The sequence below is a fragment of the Coregonus clupeaformis genome, unplaced genomic scaffold, assembly GCF_020615455.1.
Source record: "Coregonus clupeaformis isolate EN_2021a unplaced genomic scaffold, ASM2061545v1 scaf2635, whole genome shotgun sequence".
NCBI lineage: Eukaryota > Metazoa > Chordata > Actinopteri > Salmoniformes > Salmonidae > Coregonus > Coregonus clupeaformis.
In genome coordinates, this window is record NW_025536089.1 from 38,582 (window position 1) to 55,972 (window position 17,391).

Sequence of the window (17,391 nt, forward strand, 5' to 3'; positions counted from 1 at the left end):
GGGGACAGAGGAAGGGGTAGTGGACCTTCCAGATGTTGTATGGATGGGGGACAGAGGAAGGGGGTAGTGGACCTTCCAGATGTTGTATGGATGGGGGACAGAGGAAGGGGGGACAGAGGAAGGGGGACAGAGGAAGGGGTAGTGGACCTTCCAGATGTTGTATGGATGGGGGACAGAGGAAGGGGTAGTGGACCTTCCAGATGTTGTATGGATGGGGGACAGAGGAAGGGGGACAGAGGATGGGGGACAGAGGAAGGGGGACAGAGGAAGGGGGACAGAGGAAGGGGGACAGAGGAAGGGGGACAGAGGATGGGGGACAGAGGATGGGGGACAGAGGAAGGGGGACAGAGGAAGGGGGACAGAGGAAGGGGGACAGAGGAAGGGGGACAGAGGAAGGGGGAGTCATTCAAAGATCATGTCAACCCCTATTATTTCACACAGAGTGAGTCCATATAACTTTTTGATTTGTGAAAACCAAATTTGACTTCTGAACTAATTTAGGCTTGCTATAACAAACGGGGTGATTACTTATGCTACTATACATTACGGAGTGTTTAGATCAACGACGACAAATTACAATTACATATTTTTTAAATCCCACTTTATGCAACAAAATGTGAAAAACTACCAAGACGTTCTATAGCACTATGTTTCCATGAGACATTGGTAGAATGATTTGAGGTTAGATGTTTTGACAACTCTGGGACCAGGTTAAGGCCAGGTTAATAGACTTATTTCAGTATTTGTAGGAATGTCCCCCATCCCTCTCTCTCTCTCTCTGCCCCCCTCTCTCTCTCTCTCTCTGCCCTTCTCTCTCTCTGCCCCTCTCTCTCTCTCTCTCTCTGCCCCCTCTCTCTCTGCTCTCTCTGCCCTCTCTCTCTGCCCTCTCTCTCTGCCCCCTCTCTCTCTCTCTGCCCCTCTCTCTCTCTCTGCCCTCTCTCTCTCTCTCTCTCTCTCTCTCTGCCCCTCTCTCTCTCTCTCTGCCCCTCTCTCTCTCTCTCTCTCTGCCTCTCTCTCTCTCTCTCTCTCTCTCTCTGCCCCTCTCTCTCTCTCTCTCTGCCCTCTCTCTCTCTCTCTCTCTGCCCCTCTCTCTGCTCTCTCTCTCTGCTCTCTCTCCCTCTCCTCTCTCTCTCTCTCTGCCCCTCTCTCTCTCTCTCTGCTCTCTCTCTCTGCTCTCTCTCTCTCTGCCCTCTCTCTCTCTCTGCTCTCTCTCTGCCCCTCTCTCTCTCTGCTCTCTCTCTCTCTCTCTGCCCCTCTCTCTCTCTCTCTCTCTGCCCTCTCTCTCTCTCTCTCTCTCTCTGCCCTCTCTCTCTCTCTCTCTGCCCCTCTCTCTCTCTCTCTCTCTCTCCCCCTCTCTCTCTGCCTCCCTCTCTCTGCCCTCTCTCCCTCGCTCTCTCTCTCTCTCTCTCTCTCTGCCCTCTCTCTGCCCCTCTTCTCTCTCTCTCTCTCTGCCCTCTCTCTCTTTCTCTCTCTGCCCCTCTCTCTCTCTCTCTCTCTGCCCTCTCTTTCTCTCTCTGCCCTCTTTCTCTCTCTCTCTCTCTGCCCCTCTCTCTCTCTCTGCCCTCTCTCTCTCTCTCTCTCTGCCCTCTCTCTCTTTCTCTCTGCCTCTCTCTCTCTCTCTCTCTCTGCCCTCTCTCTCTCTCTCTCTGCCCTCTCTCTCTCTCTCTGTCCCTCGGTTTCCTCTCTCCCCTCTCCAGCCTCTCTCTCGTAGTCTCAATGCTGACGTCCCAGAACAGTTGATAACCGCCTCTCTCCCCCCCAGCCTCTCTCTCGTAGTCTCAATGCTGACGTCCCAGAACAGTTGATAACCGCCTCTCTCTCCCCCAGCCTCTCTCGTAGTCTCAATGCTGACGTCCCAGAACAGTTGATAACCGCCTCTCTCCCCAGCCTCTCTCTCGTAGTCTCAATGCTGGACGTCCCAGAACAGTTGATAACCGCCTCTCCCCCCAGCCTCTCTCTCGTAGTCTCAATGCTGACGCCCCAGAACAGTTGATAACCGCCTCTCCCCCCCAGCCTCTCTCTCGTAGTCTCAATGCTGACGCTCCCAGAACAGTTGATAACCGCCTCTCCCCCAGCCTCTCTCTCGTAGTCTCAATGCTGACGTCCCAGAACAGTTGATAACCGCCTCTCTCCCCCAGCCTCTCTCTCGTAGTCTCAATGCTGACGTCCCAGAACAGTTGATAACCGCCTCTCCCCCCAGCCTCTCTCTCGTAGTCTCAATGCTGACGTCCCAGAACAGTTGATAACCGCCTCTCTCCCCTCCAGCCTCTCTCTCGTAGTCTCAATGCTGACGTCCCAGAACAGTTGATAACCGCCTCTCTCCCCCCAGCCTCTCTCTCGTAGTCTCAATGCTGACGATCCCAGAACAGTTGATAACCGCCTCTCTCCCCCAGCCTCTCTCTCGTAGTCTCAATGCTGACGTCCCAGAACAGTTGATAACCGCCTCTCCCCCCCCCCAGCCTCTCTCTCGTAGTCTCAATGCTGACGTCCCAGAACAGTTGATAACCGCTCTCTCTCCCCCAGCCTCTCTTCGTAGTCTCAATGCTGACGTCCCAGAACAGTTGATAACCGCCTCTCCCCCAGCCTCTCTCTCGTAGTCTCAATGCTGACGTCCCAGAACAGTTGATAACCGCCTCTCTCCCCCCAGCCTCTCTCTCGTAGTCTCAATGCTGACGTCCCCAGAACAGTTGATAACCGCCTCTCTCCCCCCAGCCTCTCTCTCGTAGTCTCAATGCTGACGTCCCAGAACAGTTGATAACCGCCTCTCTCCCCCCCCAGCCTCTCTCTCGTAGTCTCAATGCTGACGCTCCCAGAACAGTTGATAACCGCCTCTCCCCCAGCCTCTCTCTCGTAGTCTCAATGCTGACGTCCCAGAACAGTTGATAACCGCCTCTCTCCCCCAGCCTCTCTCTCGTAGTCTCAATGCTGACGTCCCAGAACAGTTGATAACCGCCTCTCTCTCCCCCAGCCTCTCTCGTAGTCTCAATGCTGACGTCCCAGAACAGTTGATAACCGCCTCTCCCCCCAGCCTCTCTCTCGTAGTCTCAATGCTGACGTCCCAGAACAGTTGATAACCGCCTCTCCCCCAGCCTCTCTCTCGTAGTCTCAATGCTGACGTCCCAGAACAGTTGATAACCGCCTCTCTCCCCCAGCCTCTCTCTCGTAGTCTCAATGCTGACGTCCCAGAACAGTTGATAACCGCCTCTCCCCCCCAGCCTCTCTCTCGTAGTCTCAATGCTGACGTCCCCAGAACAGTTGATAACCGCCTCTCTCCCCCAGCCTCTCTCTCGTAGTCTCAATGCTGACGTCCCAGAACAGTTGATAACCGCCTCTCTCCCCCAGCCTCTCTCTCGTAGTCTCAATGCTGACGTCCCCAGAACAGTTGATAACCGCCTCTCTCCCCCAGCCTCTCTCTCGTAGTCTCAATGCTGACGTCCCAGAACAGTTGATAACCGCCTCTCTCCCCCCAGCCTCTCTCTCGTAGTCTCAATGCTGACGCCCCAGAACAGTTGATAACCGCCTCTCCCCCCAGCCTCTCTCTCGTAGTCTCAATGCTGACGTCCCAGAACAGTTGATAACCGCCTCTCTCCCCCCAGCCTCTCTCTCTCGTAGTCTCAATGCTGACGTCCCAGAACAGTTGATAACCGCCTCTCTCCCCCAGCCTCTCTCTCGTAGTCTCAATGCTGACGTCCCAGAACAGTTGATAACCGCCTCTCCCCCCAGCCTCTCTCTCGTAGTCTCAATGCTGACGCCCCAGAACAGTTGATAACCGCCTCTCTCCCCCAGCCTCTCTCTCGTAGTCTCAATGCTGACGCCCCAGAACAGTTGATAACCGCCTCTCTCCCCCAGCCCTCTCTCGTAGTCTCAATGCTGACGTCCCAGAACAGTTGATAACCGCCTCTCTCCCCCAGCCTCTCTCTCGTAGTCTCAATGCTGACGTCCCAGAACAGTTGATAACCGCCTCTCCCCCAGCCTCTCTCTCGTAGTCTCAATGCTGACGTCCCAGAACAGTTGATAACCGCCTCTCCCCCAGCCTCTCTCTCGTAGTCTCAATGCTGACGTCCCCAGAACAGTTGATAACCGCCTCTCTCCCCCCAGCCTCTCTCTCGTAGTCTCAATGCTGACGTCCCAGAACAGTTGATAACCGCCTCTCCCCCTCCAGCCTCTCTCTCGTAGTCTCAATGCTGACGTCCCAGAACAGTTGATAACCGCCTCTCTCCCCCAGCCTCTCTCTCGTAGTCTCAATGCTGACGTCCCAGAACAGTTGATAACCGCCTCTCCCCCTCCAGCCTCTCTCTCGTAGTCTCAATGCTGACGTCCCAGAACAGTTGATAACCGCCTCTCTCCCCCCCCAGCCTCTCTCTCGTAGTCTCAATGCTGACGTCCCAGAACAGTTGATAACCGCCTCTCTCCCCCAGCCTCTCTCTCGTAGTCTCAATGCTGACGCCCCAGAACAGTTGATAACCCCGCTGGTCAGCCTGGGTCATATCTCCCTGCTGGCTCCAGATCAGTTTGCCTCCCCATGAAGGCCATCGTGGCCAACTTCATCGTCAAGGACCTGCTCATGAACGACAGGGTGGGTTTGAGAGCGAAGACACACACACTGACACAAAAACACACACACACACTGATCATGAACACATGCACTGACACACATTAAATAAATACATGTATCTCCACACCTATGGTAGTGCTTGAGACCCTTGAACATACACAGTACTGTAAAGAGTGTGTCTCCAGTCTGTAGGGAACAAGAATGGGAAGCTGTGGACATCTGATGAAGAAGTCTCTCCTGAGGTGCTGGCTAAGGTAACAGCACTATATACATATCTCTCCTCCTCTCTCTCTCCTCTCTCCTCTTCCTCTCTCCTCTCCTCTTCCTCTGTCTCTCCTCCTCTTCCTCTCTCTCTCTCTCTGTCTCACTCTCTCCTCTCTCTTTCTCTCTCTCCTCTTCCTCTCTCTCCTCCTCCTCTTCCTCTCTCTCTCTCCTCCTCCTCTTCCTCTCTCTCTCTCCTCTTCCTCCTCTTCCTCTCTCTCTCCCTCCTCTCCCTCTCCAGGAGTAGAATGCTGTTGCTAGTAAGATGTGTAATCTCTCTCTCTCCTCTCTCTCTCTGTCTGTCTGTCTCTCTCTCCTCCTCTTCCTCTCCCTCTCCTCCTCTTCTTCCTCCTCTTCCTCTCTCTCTCCCTCCTCTCCCTCTCCAGGAGTAGAATGCTGTTGCTAGTAAGATGTGTAATCTCTGTCTCTCCCTCTCCAGGTGCAGGCCATTAAGCTGTTGGTGCGTTGGCTCCTGGGCATGAAGAACAACCAGTCTAAATCAGCCAACTCCACCCTCCGACTGCTGTCAGCCATGCTGGTCTCCGAGGGAGACCTCACAGAACAGAAGAAGATCAGGTACGTAGAGGTCAGACGACCTGTCAGCCATGCTGGTCTCCGAGGGAGTCCTCACAGAACAGAAGAAGATCAGGTACGTAGAGGTCAGGAGGTCAGACGACCTGTCAGCCATGCTGGTCTCCGAGGGAGACCTCACAGAACAGAAGAAGATCAGGTACGTAGAGGTCAGAGGTCAGACGACCTGTCAGCCATGCTGGTCTCAGAGGGAGACCTCACAGAACAGAAGAAGATCAGGTACGTAGAGGTCAGAGGTCAGACTACCTGTCAGCCATGCTGGTCTCCAAGGGAGACCTCACAGAACAGAAGAAGATCAGGTACGTAGAGGTCAGAGGTCAGACGACCTGTCAGCCATGCTGGTCTCCGAGGAGACCTCACAGAACAGAAGAAGATCAGGTACGTAGAGGTCAGAGGTCAGACGACCTGTCAGCCATGCTGGTCTCCGAGGGAGACCTCACAGAACAGAAGAAGATCAGGTACGTAGAGGTCAGAGGTCAGACGACCTGTCAGCCATGCTGGTCTCCGAGGGAGACCTCACAGAACAGAAGAAGATCAGGTACGTAGAGGTCAGAGGTCAGACGACCTGTCAGCCATGCTGGTCTCCGAGGGAGACCTCACAGAACAGAAGAAGATCAGGTACGTAGAGGTCAGAGGTCAGACGACCTGTCAGCCATGCTGGTCTCCGAGGGAGACCTCAGAACAGAAGAAGATCAGGTACGTAGAGGTCAGAGGTCAGACGACCTGTCAGCCATGCTGGTTCTCCGAGGGAGACCTCACAGAACAGAAGAAGATCAGGTGCGTAGAGGTCAGAGGTCAGACGACCTGTCAGCCATGCTGGTCTCCGAGGGAGACCTCCAGAACAGAAGAAGATCAGGTACGTAGAGGTCAGAGGTCAGACGACCTGTCAGCCATGCTGGTCTCCGAGGGAGACCTCAGCGAACAGAAGAAGATCAGGTACGTAGAGGGTCAGAGGTCAGACGACCTGTCAGCCATGCTGGTCTCCAGAGGAGAGACCTCACAGAACAGAAGAAGATCAGGTACGTAGAGGTCAGAGGTCAGACGACCTGTCAGCCATGCTGGTCTCCGAGGGAGACCTCACAGAACAGAAGAAGATCAGGTACGTAGAGGGTCAGAGGTCAGGCGACCTGTCAGCCATGCTGGTCTCAGAGGGAGACCTCACAGAACAGAAGAAGATCAGGTACGTAGAGGTCAGAGGTCGGACGACCTGTCAGCCATGCTGGTCTCCGAGGGAGACCTCACAGGAACAGAAGAAGATCAGGTACGAGAGGTCAGAGGTCAGACGCACCTGTCAGCCATGCTGGTCTCCGAGGGGAGACCTCACAGAACAGAACAGAAGGGTTAGAGGTCAGGCTAACTGGGTTACAAAATACTCCTTGATGCTCATTACTCACATCGTCCTCCTCCTCCTCCTCCTCTTCCTCCTCCAGCAAGTCAGACATGTCTCGTCTGCGTCTGGCAGCAGGAGGCGCCATCATGAAGCTGGCCCAGGAACCAGTTTACCATGACATCATCACACCAGAACAGTTCCAGCTCTGTGGACTGGTCATCAACGTAAGACCGTGTGTGGGAGGAGTGTCGGTGTGGGGATTTTTGAGGAGATGCTTCTGTGTTCTTGTGTCCTTTGTTTTGTTGAACTGTCCCTCTCGTCCTCCTCCTGCAGGATGAGTGTTATCAGGTCCGTCAGATATTTGCCCAGAAGTTACACCTGGCCCTGGTGAAGTTGCTCCTTCCACTGGAGTACCTGGCGGTGTTCTCTCTGTGTGCTAAAGACCCCGTCAAGGAGAGGAGGGCCCACGCCAGGCAGTGTCTGCTCAAGAACATCAGCATCAGACGAGAGTACATCAAGAACAACCCCCTGGCCCACGGTGAGTGGACCAGGCCGTAGCACAACCCCCCTGGCCCACGGTTAGTGGACCAGGCCGTAGCACAACCCCCCTGGCCCACGGTGAGTGGACCAGGCCGTAGAACAACCCCCGTAACACAACTGGTTACTGGACCAGAATGTTATATGGTCAGATAACACAACCGCTTAGTGGACCGTAACACAACCGCTTAGTGGACCGTAACACAACCGCTTAGTGGGCCGTAGTCAGGACCGTAACACAACCGCTCAGTGGACCGTAGTCAGGGACCGTAACACAACCGCTTAGTGGACCGTAGTCAGGACCGTAACACAACCGCTTAGTGGACCGTAGTCAGGACCGTAACACAACCGCTTAGTGGACCGTAGTCAGGACCGTAACACAACCGCTTAGTGGACCGTAGTCAGGACCGTAACACAACCGCTTAGTGGACCGTGAGTCAGGACCGTAACACAACCGTTTAGTGGACCGTAGTCAGGGACCGTAACACTAACCGCTTAGTGGACCGTGAGTCAAGACCGTAACACAACCGCTTAGTGGGCCGTAGTCAAGACCGTAACACAACCGGCTTAGTGGACCGTGACTCAGGACCGTAACACAACCGCCAGTGGACCGTAGTCAGGACCGTAACACAACCGCTTAGTGGACCGTAGTCAGGACCGTAACACAACCGCTTAGTGGACCGTACTCAGGACCGGTAACACAACACTAGTGGACCGTAGTCAGGACCGAACACAACCGCTTAGTGGACCGTAGTCAAGACCGTAACACAACCGCTTAGTGGACCGTAACACAACCGCTTAGTGGACCGTAACACAACCAGCTTAGTGGACCGTGGTCAGGGACCGTAACACAACCGGCTTAGTGGACCATAGTCAGGACCGTAACACAACCGCTTAGTGGACCGTAGTCAGGACCGTTAACACAACCGCTAGTGGACCGTAGTCAGGACCGTTAATACAACCGCTTAGTGGACCGTAGTCAGGACCGTAACACAACCGCTTAGTGGACCGTAGTCAGGACCGTAACACAACCGCTTAGTGGACCCGTAGTCAAGACTGTAACACAACCGCTTAGTGGGCCGTAGTCAAGACCGGTAACACAACCGCTTAGTGGGCCGTAGTCAAGACCGTAACACAACCGCTTAGTGGACCGTAGTCAGGACCGTAACACAACCAGCTTAGTGGACCGTAACACCACCGCTTAGTGGGCCGTTAGTCAGGACCGCTTAGTGGGCCGTAGTCAGGACCGTAACACAACCGCTTAGTGGACCGTAGTCAGGACCGTAACACAACCGCTAGTGGACCGTACTCAGGACAGTAACACAACCGCTTAGTGGGCCGTAGTCAGACCGTAACACAACCGCTAGTGGACCGTAGTCAGGACCGTAACACAACCGCTTAGTGGACCGTAGTCAGACCGTAACACAACCGTGGCTTAGTGGACCGTAGTCAGGACCGTAACACAACCGCTTAGTGGACCGTAGTCAGGACCGTAACACAACCGCTTAGTGGACCGTAGTCAGGACCGTAACACAACCGCTTAGTGGACCGTAGTCAGGACCGTAACACAACCGCTTAGTGGACCGTAGTCAGGACCGTAACACAACCGCTTAGTGGACCGTAGTCAAGACCGTAACACAACCGCTTAGTGGACCGTAACACAACCGCTTAGTGGACCGTGCTAACACAACCGCTTAGTGGACCGTAGTGGACCGTAACACAACCGCTTAGTGGACCGTAGTCAGGACCGTAACACAACCGCTTAGTGGACCGTAGTCAGGACCGTAATACAACCGCTTAGTGGACCGTAGTCAGGACCGTAACACAACCGCTTAGTGGACCGTGAAGTCAGGACCGTAACACAACCGCTTAGTGGACCGTAGTCAGACCGTAACACAACCGCTTAGTGGACCGTAGTCAAGACCAGTAAACCGCTTAGTGGACCGTGAACACAACCGCTTAGTGGACCGTAACACAACCGCTTAGTGGACCGTAGTCAGGACCGTAACACAACCGCTTAGTGGGCCGAGTCAGGACCGTAACACAACCGCTAGTGGACCGTAGTCAGGACCGTAACACAACCGCTTAGTGGACCGTAGTCAGGACCGTAACACAACCGCTTAGTGGACCGTAGTCAGGACCGTAATACAACCGCTAGTGGACCGTGAGTCAGGACCGTAGCACAACCGGCTAGTGGACCGTAGTCAGGACCGTAACACAACCGCTTAGTGGACCGTAGTCAGGACCGTAACACAACCGCTAGTGGACCGTGAGTCAGGACCGTAACACAACGCCAGTGGACCGTAGTCAAGACCGTAACACAACCGCTTAGTGGACAGTAAACAACAGCTTAGTGGACCGTAACACAACCGCTTAGTGGACCGTAGTCAGGACCGTAACACAACCGCTTAGTGGACCGTAGTCAGGACCGTAACACAACCGCTTAGTGGGCCGTAGTCAAGACCGTAACACAACCGCTTAGTGGACCGTAACACAACCGCTTAGTGGACCGTAACACAACCGCTTAGTGGACCGTAGTCAAGACTGTAACACAACCGCTTAGTGGGCCGTAGTCAAGACCGTGTAACACAACCGCTAGTGGGCCGTAGTCAAGACCGTAACACAACCGCTTAGTGGACCGTAGTCAGGACCGTAACACAACCGCTTAGTGGACCGTAACACCACCGCTTAGTGGGCCGTAGTCAGGACCGCTTAGTGGGCCGTAGTCAGGACCGTAACACAACCGCTTAGTGGACCGTAGTCAGGACCGTAACACAACCGCTTAGTGGACCGTAGTCAGGACCGTAACACAACTGCTTAGTGGACCATCTCAGGACCGTAACACAACCGCTTAGTGGGCCGTACTCAGGACCGTAACACAACCGCTTAGTGGACCGTAGTCAGGACCGTAACACAACCGCTTAGTGGACCGTAGTCAGGACCGTAACACAACCGCTTAGTGGACCGTAGTCAGGACCGTAACACAACCGCTTAGTGGACCGTAGTCAGACCGTAACACAACCGCTTAGTGGACCGTAGTCAGGACCAGAACACAACCGCTTAGTGGACCGTGAGTCAGGACCGTAACACAACCGCTTAGTGGACCGTACTCAGGACCGTAACATAACCGCTTAGTGGACCGTAACACAACCGCTTAGTGGACCGTAACACAACCGCTTAGTGGGCCGTAGTCAGGACCGTAACACAACCGCTTAGTGGACCGTAGTCAGGACCGTAACACAACCGCTTTATGGACCGTAAGTCAGGACCGTAACACAACCGCTTAGTGGACCGTAGTGGGACCGTAACACAACCGGCTTAGTGGACCGTAGTCAGGGACCGTAACACAACCGCTTAGTGGACCGTAGTCAGGACCGTAACACAACCGCTAGTGGACCGTAGTCAGGACCGTAACCAACCCAGCTTAGTGGACCGTAGTCAGGACCGTAACACAACCGCTTAGTGGACCGTAGTCAAGACCGTAACACAACCGCTTAGTGGGCCGTAGTCAAGACCGTAACACAACCGCTTAGTGGGCCGTAGTCAAGACCGTAACACAACCGCTTAGTGGACCGTAGTCAGGACCGTAACACAACCGCTTAGTGGACCGTAACACCACCGCTTAGTGGGCCGTAGTCAGGACCGCTTAGTGGGCCGTAGTCATGACCGTAACACAACCGCTTAGTGGACCGTAGTCAGGACCGTAACACAACCGCTTAGTGGACCGTAGTCAGGACCGTAACACAACCGCTTAGTGGACCGTAGTCAAGACCGTAACACAACCGCTTAGTGGGCCGTAGTCAAGACCGTAACACAACCGCTTAGTGGGCCGTAGTCAAGACCGTAACACAACCGCTTAGTGGACCGTAGTCAGGACCGTAACACAACCGCTTAGTGGACCGTAACACCACCGCTTAGTGGGCCGTAGTCAGGACCGCTTAGTGGGCCGTAGTCAGGACCGTAACACAACCGCTTAGTGGACCGTAGTCAGGACCGTAACACAACCGCTTAGTGGACCGTAGTCAGGACCGTAACACAACCGCTTAGTGGACCGTACTCAGGACCGTAACACAACCGCTTAGTGGGCCGTAGTCAGGACCGTAACACAACCGCTTAGTGGACCGTAGTCAGGACCGTAACACAACCGCTTAGTGGACCGTAGTCAGGACCGTAACACAACCGCTTAGTGGACCGTAGTCGGGACCGTAACACAACCGCTTAGTGGACCGTAGTCAGGACCGTAACACAACCGCTTAGTGGACCGTACTCAGGACCGTAACACAACCGCTTAGTGGACCGTAGTCAGGACCGTAACACAACCGCTTAGTGGACCGTAGTCAAGACCGTAACACAACCGCTTAGTGGACCGTAACACAACCGCTTAGTGGACCGTAACACAACCGCTTAGTGGACCGTAGTCAGGACCGTAACACAACCGCTTAGTGGACCGTAGTCAGGACCGTAACACAACCGGCTTAGTGGACCGTAGTCAGGACCGTAACACAACCGGCTTAGTGGGACCGTGAGTCAGGACCGTAACACAACCGCTTAGTGGACCGTAGTCAGGACCGTAACACAACCGCTTAGTGGACCGTAGTCAGGACCGTAACACAACCGCTTAGTGGACCGTGAGTCAGACCGTAACACAACCGCTTAGTGGACCGTGAGTCAAGCGGACTGTAACACAACCGCTTAGTGGGCCGTAGTCAAGACCGTAACACAACCGCTTAGTGGGCCGTAGTCAAGACCGTAACACAACCGCTTAGTGGACCGTAGTCAGGACCGTACACAACCGCAGTGGACCGTAACACCACCGCTTAGTGGGCCGTAGTCAGGACCGGCTTAGTGGGCCGTAGTCAGGACCGTAACACAACCGCTTAGTGGACCGTGAGTCAGGACCGTAACACAACCGCAGTGGACCGTAGTCAGGACCGTAACACAACCGCTTAGTGGACCGTACTCAGGACCGTAACACAACCGCTTTAGTGGGCCGTAGTCAGGACCGTAACACAACCGCTTAGTGGACCGTAGTCAGGACCGTAACACAACCGCTTAGTGGACCGTAGTCAGGGACCGTAACACAACCGCTTAGTGGACCGTAGTAGGACCGTAACACAACCGCTTAGTGGACCGTAGTCAGGACCGTAACACAACCGCTTAGTGGACCCGTAAGTCAGGACCGTGAACACAACCGCTTAGTGGACCGTACTCAGGACCGTAACACAACCGCTTAGTGGACCGCAGTCAGGACCGTAACATAACCGCTTAGTGGGCCGTAGTCAGGACCGCTTAGTGGGCCGTAGTCAGGACCGTAACACAACCGCTTAGTGGACCGTAGTCAGGACCGTAACACAACCACTTAGTGGGCCGTAGTCAAGACCGTAACACAACCTCTTAGTGGACCGTAGTCAGGACCGTAACACAACCGCTTAGTGGACCGTACTCAGGACCGTAACACAACCGCTTAGTGGACCGTAGTCAGGACCGTAACATAACCGCTTAGTGGGCCGTATTCAGGACCGTAACACAACCGCTTAGTGGACCGTAGTCAGGACCGTAACACAACCGCTAGTGGACCGTAGTCAGGGACCGTAACACACCCGCTTAGTGGACCGTAGTCAGGACCGTAACACAACCGCTAGTGGACCGTACTCGGGACCGTAACACAACCGCTTTAGTGGACCGTGAGTCAGGACCGTAACATAACCGCTTAGTGGGCCGGAGTCAGGACCGTAACATAACCGCTTAGTGGGCCGATAGTCAGGACCGTAACACAACCGCTTAGTGGACCGTACTAACACAACCGCTTAGTGGACCGTGAAGTCAAGACCGTACACACAACCGCAGTGGACCGTAGTCAGGACCGTAACACAACCGCTTAGTGGACCGTAGTCAGGACCGTAACACAACCGCTAGTGGACCGTGATAGTCAGGACCGTAACACAACCGCTTAGTGGACCGTAACAGTACAGCTTAGTGGACCGTAGTCGCGACAGTAACACCGCGTGAGTCAGGACCGTAACACAACCGCTAGTGGACCCGTAGTAGGACCGTAACACAACCGCTTAGTGGACCGTAGGTCAAGACCGTGAACACAACCGCTAGTGGACCGTAGTCAGGGACCGTATACACAACCACTTAGTGGGCCGTGAGTCAGGACCGTAACACAACCGCTTAGTGGACCGTGAAGTCAGGACCGCTAACACACCGCTAGTGGGCCGTAGTCAGACCGTAACACAACCGCAATGGACCGTGAGTCAGGACCGTAACACAACCGCTTAGTGGACCGTACTCAGGACCGTAACACAACTGCTTAGTGGACCGTGAGTCAGGACCGTAACACAACCGCTTAGTGGACCGCAACAGTTAAGGACCGTAACACAAACGGCTTAGTGGGCCGTAGTCAGGACCGTAACACAACCGCTAGTGGACCGTAGTCGGACCGCAACACAACCGCTTAGTGGACCGTACTCAGGACCGTAACACAACCGCTTAGTGGACCGTAGTCAGGACCGTAACACAACCGCTAGTGGACCGCAACAGTTAAGGACCGTAACACAAGCGCTTAGTGGGCCGTAGTCAGGGACCGTAACACAACCGCTTAGTGGACCGCAACAGTTAGGACCGTAACACAACCGCTTAGTGGACCGTAGTCAGGACCGTAACACAACGCTTAGTGGACCGTAGTCAGGACAGTAACACAACCGCTTAGTGGGCCGTAGTCAGGACCGTAACACAACCGCTTAGTGGGCCGTAACACAACCGCTTAGTGGACCGTACTCAGGACCGTAACACAACCGCTTAGTGGACCGTAGTCAGGACTGTAACACAACCGCTTAGTGGACCGTAGTCAGGACCGTAACACAACTGCTTAGTGGACTGTAGTCAGGACCGCTTAGTGGGCCGTAGTCAGGACCCTAACATAACCGCTTAGTGGGCCGTAGTCAGGACCGCTTAGTGGGCCGTAGTCAGGACCGTAACACAACCGCTTAGTGGACCGTAACACAACCGCTTAGTGGACCGTACTCAAGACCATAACACAACCGCTTAGTGGACCGTAGTCATGACCGTAACAGTTAAGGTCCGTAACACAACCATAACCACAACTCAAACACATGGTTAATACATAAAGAACATCCTTTATCAATGTTTTTTAAATACTCTCTCCTCCCCCCTCCTCCTTCTCCCCCTCCTTATCCCCCCTCCCCTCCTCCTCCCCTCCCCTCCCCCTCCTTCCCTCCTCCCCCTCCCCCTCCTCCTCCCCCTCCCTCCCTCTCCCTCCCTCCTCCCTCTCCCCCTCCCTCCTCCTCCCTCTCCCCCCTCCTCCCTCCTCCTCCCCTCCTCCCTCCTCCCTCCTTCTCCCTCCTCCCTCCTCCTCCTCCTCCTCCTCCTCCCCTCCCTCTCCTCCTCCTCCCTCCTCCCTCCTCCTCCTCCTCCTCCTCCCTCCTCCCTCCTCCTCCTTCTCCCTCTATAGATAAGATGCTGTCTCTCCTACCAGAGTATGTGGTTCCTTATATGATCCACCTGCTGGCTCATGACCCAGACTTCACCAAGCCACAGGACTTTGAACAGCTCCGAGACCTCAAGGAGTGAGTACGCACACACACACACACACACACACACACACACACACACACACACACACGTACAAAGCCTCTCCTCTTCATCTTTCCTAAATCAGACAGTACATAGCCTCTCCTCTTCATCTCTCTCCTAAATCAGACAGTACATAGCCTCTCCTCTTCATCTCTCCTAAATCAGACAGTACATAGCCTCTCCTCTTCATCCCTCTCCTAAATCAGACAGTACACAGCCTCTCCCTCTTCATCTCTCCTAAATCAGACAGTACATAGCCTCTCCTCTTCATCCCTGTCTCCTCTTCATCTCTCCTAAATCAGACAGTACATAGCCTCTCCTCTTCATCCCTATCCTAAATCAAACAGTACATAGCCTCTCCTCTTCATCCCTATCCTAAATCAGACAGTACACAGCCTCTCCTCTTCATCTCTCCTAAATCAGACAGTACATAGCCTCTCCTCTTCATCCCTATCCTAAATCAGACAGTACATAGCCTCTCCTCTTCATCTCTCCTAAATCAGACAGTACATAGCCTCTCCTCTTCATCTCTCCTAAATCAGACAGTACATAGCCTCTCCTCTTCATCCCTATCCTAAATCAGACAGTACATAGCCTCTCCTCTTCATCTCTCCTAAATCAGACAGTACATAGCCTCTCCTCTTCATCTCTCCTAAATCAGACAGTACATAGCCTCTCCTCTTCATCTCTCCTAAATCAGACAGTACATAGCCTCTCCTCTTCATCCCTATCCTAAATCAGACAGTACATAGCCTCTCCTCTTCATCCCTCTCCTAAATCAGACAGTACATAGCCTCTCCTCTTCATCCCCTATCCTAAATCAGACAGTACATAGCCTCTCCTCTTCATCCCTATCCTAAATCAGACAGTACATAGTCTCTCCTCTTCATCCCTATCCTAAATCAGACAGTACATAGTCTCTCCTCTTCATCTCTCTCCTAAATCAGACAGTACATAGCCTCTCCTCTTCATCCCTCTCCTAAATCAGACAGTACATAGCCTCTCCTCTTCATCCCTATCCTAAATCAGACAGTACATAGCCTCTCCTCTTCATCCCTCTCCTAAATCAGACAGTACATAGCCTCTCCTCTTCATCCCTATCCTAAATCAGACAGTACATAGCCTCTCCTCTTCATCTCTCCTAAATCAGACAGTACATAGCCTCTCCTCTTCATCTCTCCTAAATCAGACAGTACATAGCCTCTCCTCTTCATCCCTCTCCTAAATCAGACAGTACATAGCCTCTCCTCTTCATCCCTATCCTAAATCAGACAGTACATAGCCTCTCCTCTTCATCTCTCCTAAATCAGACAGTACATAGCCTCTCCTCTTCATCCCTATCCTAAATCAGACAGTACATAGTCTCTCCTCTTCATCTCTCTCCTAAATCAGACAGTACATAGCCTCTCCTCTTCATCCCTCTCCTAAATCAGACAGTACATAGCCTCTCCTCTTCATCCCTCTCCTAAATCAGACAGTACATAGCCTCTCCTCTTCATCTCTCCTAAATCAGACAGTACATAGCCTCTCCTCTTCATCCCTCTCCTAAATAAGACAGTACATAGCCTCTCCTCTTCATCCCTATCCTAAATCAGACAGTACATAGCCTCTCCTCTTCATCCCTCTCCTAAATTAGACAGTACATAGCCTCTCCTCTTCATCTCTCCTAAATTAGACAGTACATAGCCTCTCCTCTTCATCTCTCCTAAATCAGACACTACATAGCCTCTCCTCTTCATCTCTCCTAAACATTTCTGATGTGTGTGTTTGTGTGTATTCTGACCGTGTGTGTGTTTGTGTGTGTAGGTGTCTGTGGTTCATGCTGGAGGTGTTGATGGTACAGAATGAGAACAACAGCCATGCCTTCCTGAGGAAAATGGTGGAGAACATCAAACAGACCAAGGACGCAGTGTCCTCACCCTAAGGCCAACGAGGTACACACACACACAGTGTCCTGACGCACCCTAAGGCCAGCGAGGTACACACACACAGTGTCCTGCAACGACCCTAAGGCCAACAGGTACACACACACAGTGTCCTGACGACCCTAAGGCCAACGAGGTACACACACACACACAGTGTCCTGGACGACCCTAAGGCCAACGAGGTACACACACACACACACACAGTGTCCTGACGACCCTAAGGCCAACGAGGCACACACACACAGTGTCCTGAACGACCCTAAGGCCAACGAGGTACACACACACACACACAGTGTCCTGACGACCCTAAGGCCAACGAGGTACACACACACACAGTGTCTAGCATTACCCTAAGGCCAACGAGGTCACACACACACAGTGTCCTGACGACCCTAAGGCCAACGAGGTCACACACACAGTGTCCTGGCGACCCTAAGGCCAACGAGGTACACACACACACAGTGGCCCTGACGACCCTAAGGCCAACGAGGTACACACACACACACACACAGTGTCCTGACGACCCTAAGGCCAACGAGGTACACACACACACACAGTGTCCTGACGACCCTAAGGCCAACGAGGTACACACACAG

At 53.6% G+C, this 17,391-nt stretch overlaps 1 pseudogene; it reads left to right on the plus strand.

Moving 5' to 3' along the window:
* The window catches only part of LOC123481185, a 43,166-nt pseudogene extending 26,372 nt beyond the window's left edge, over positions 1 to 16,794 (plus strand).
* The last annotated feature ends 597 nt before the right edge of the window (positions 16,795 to 17,391 follow it).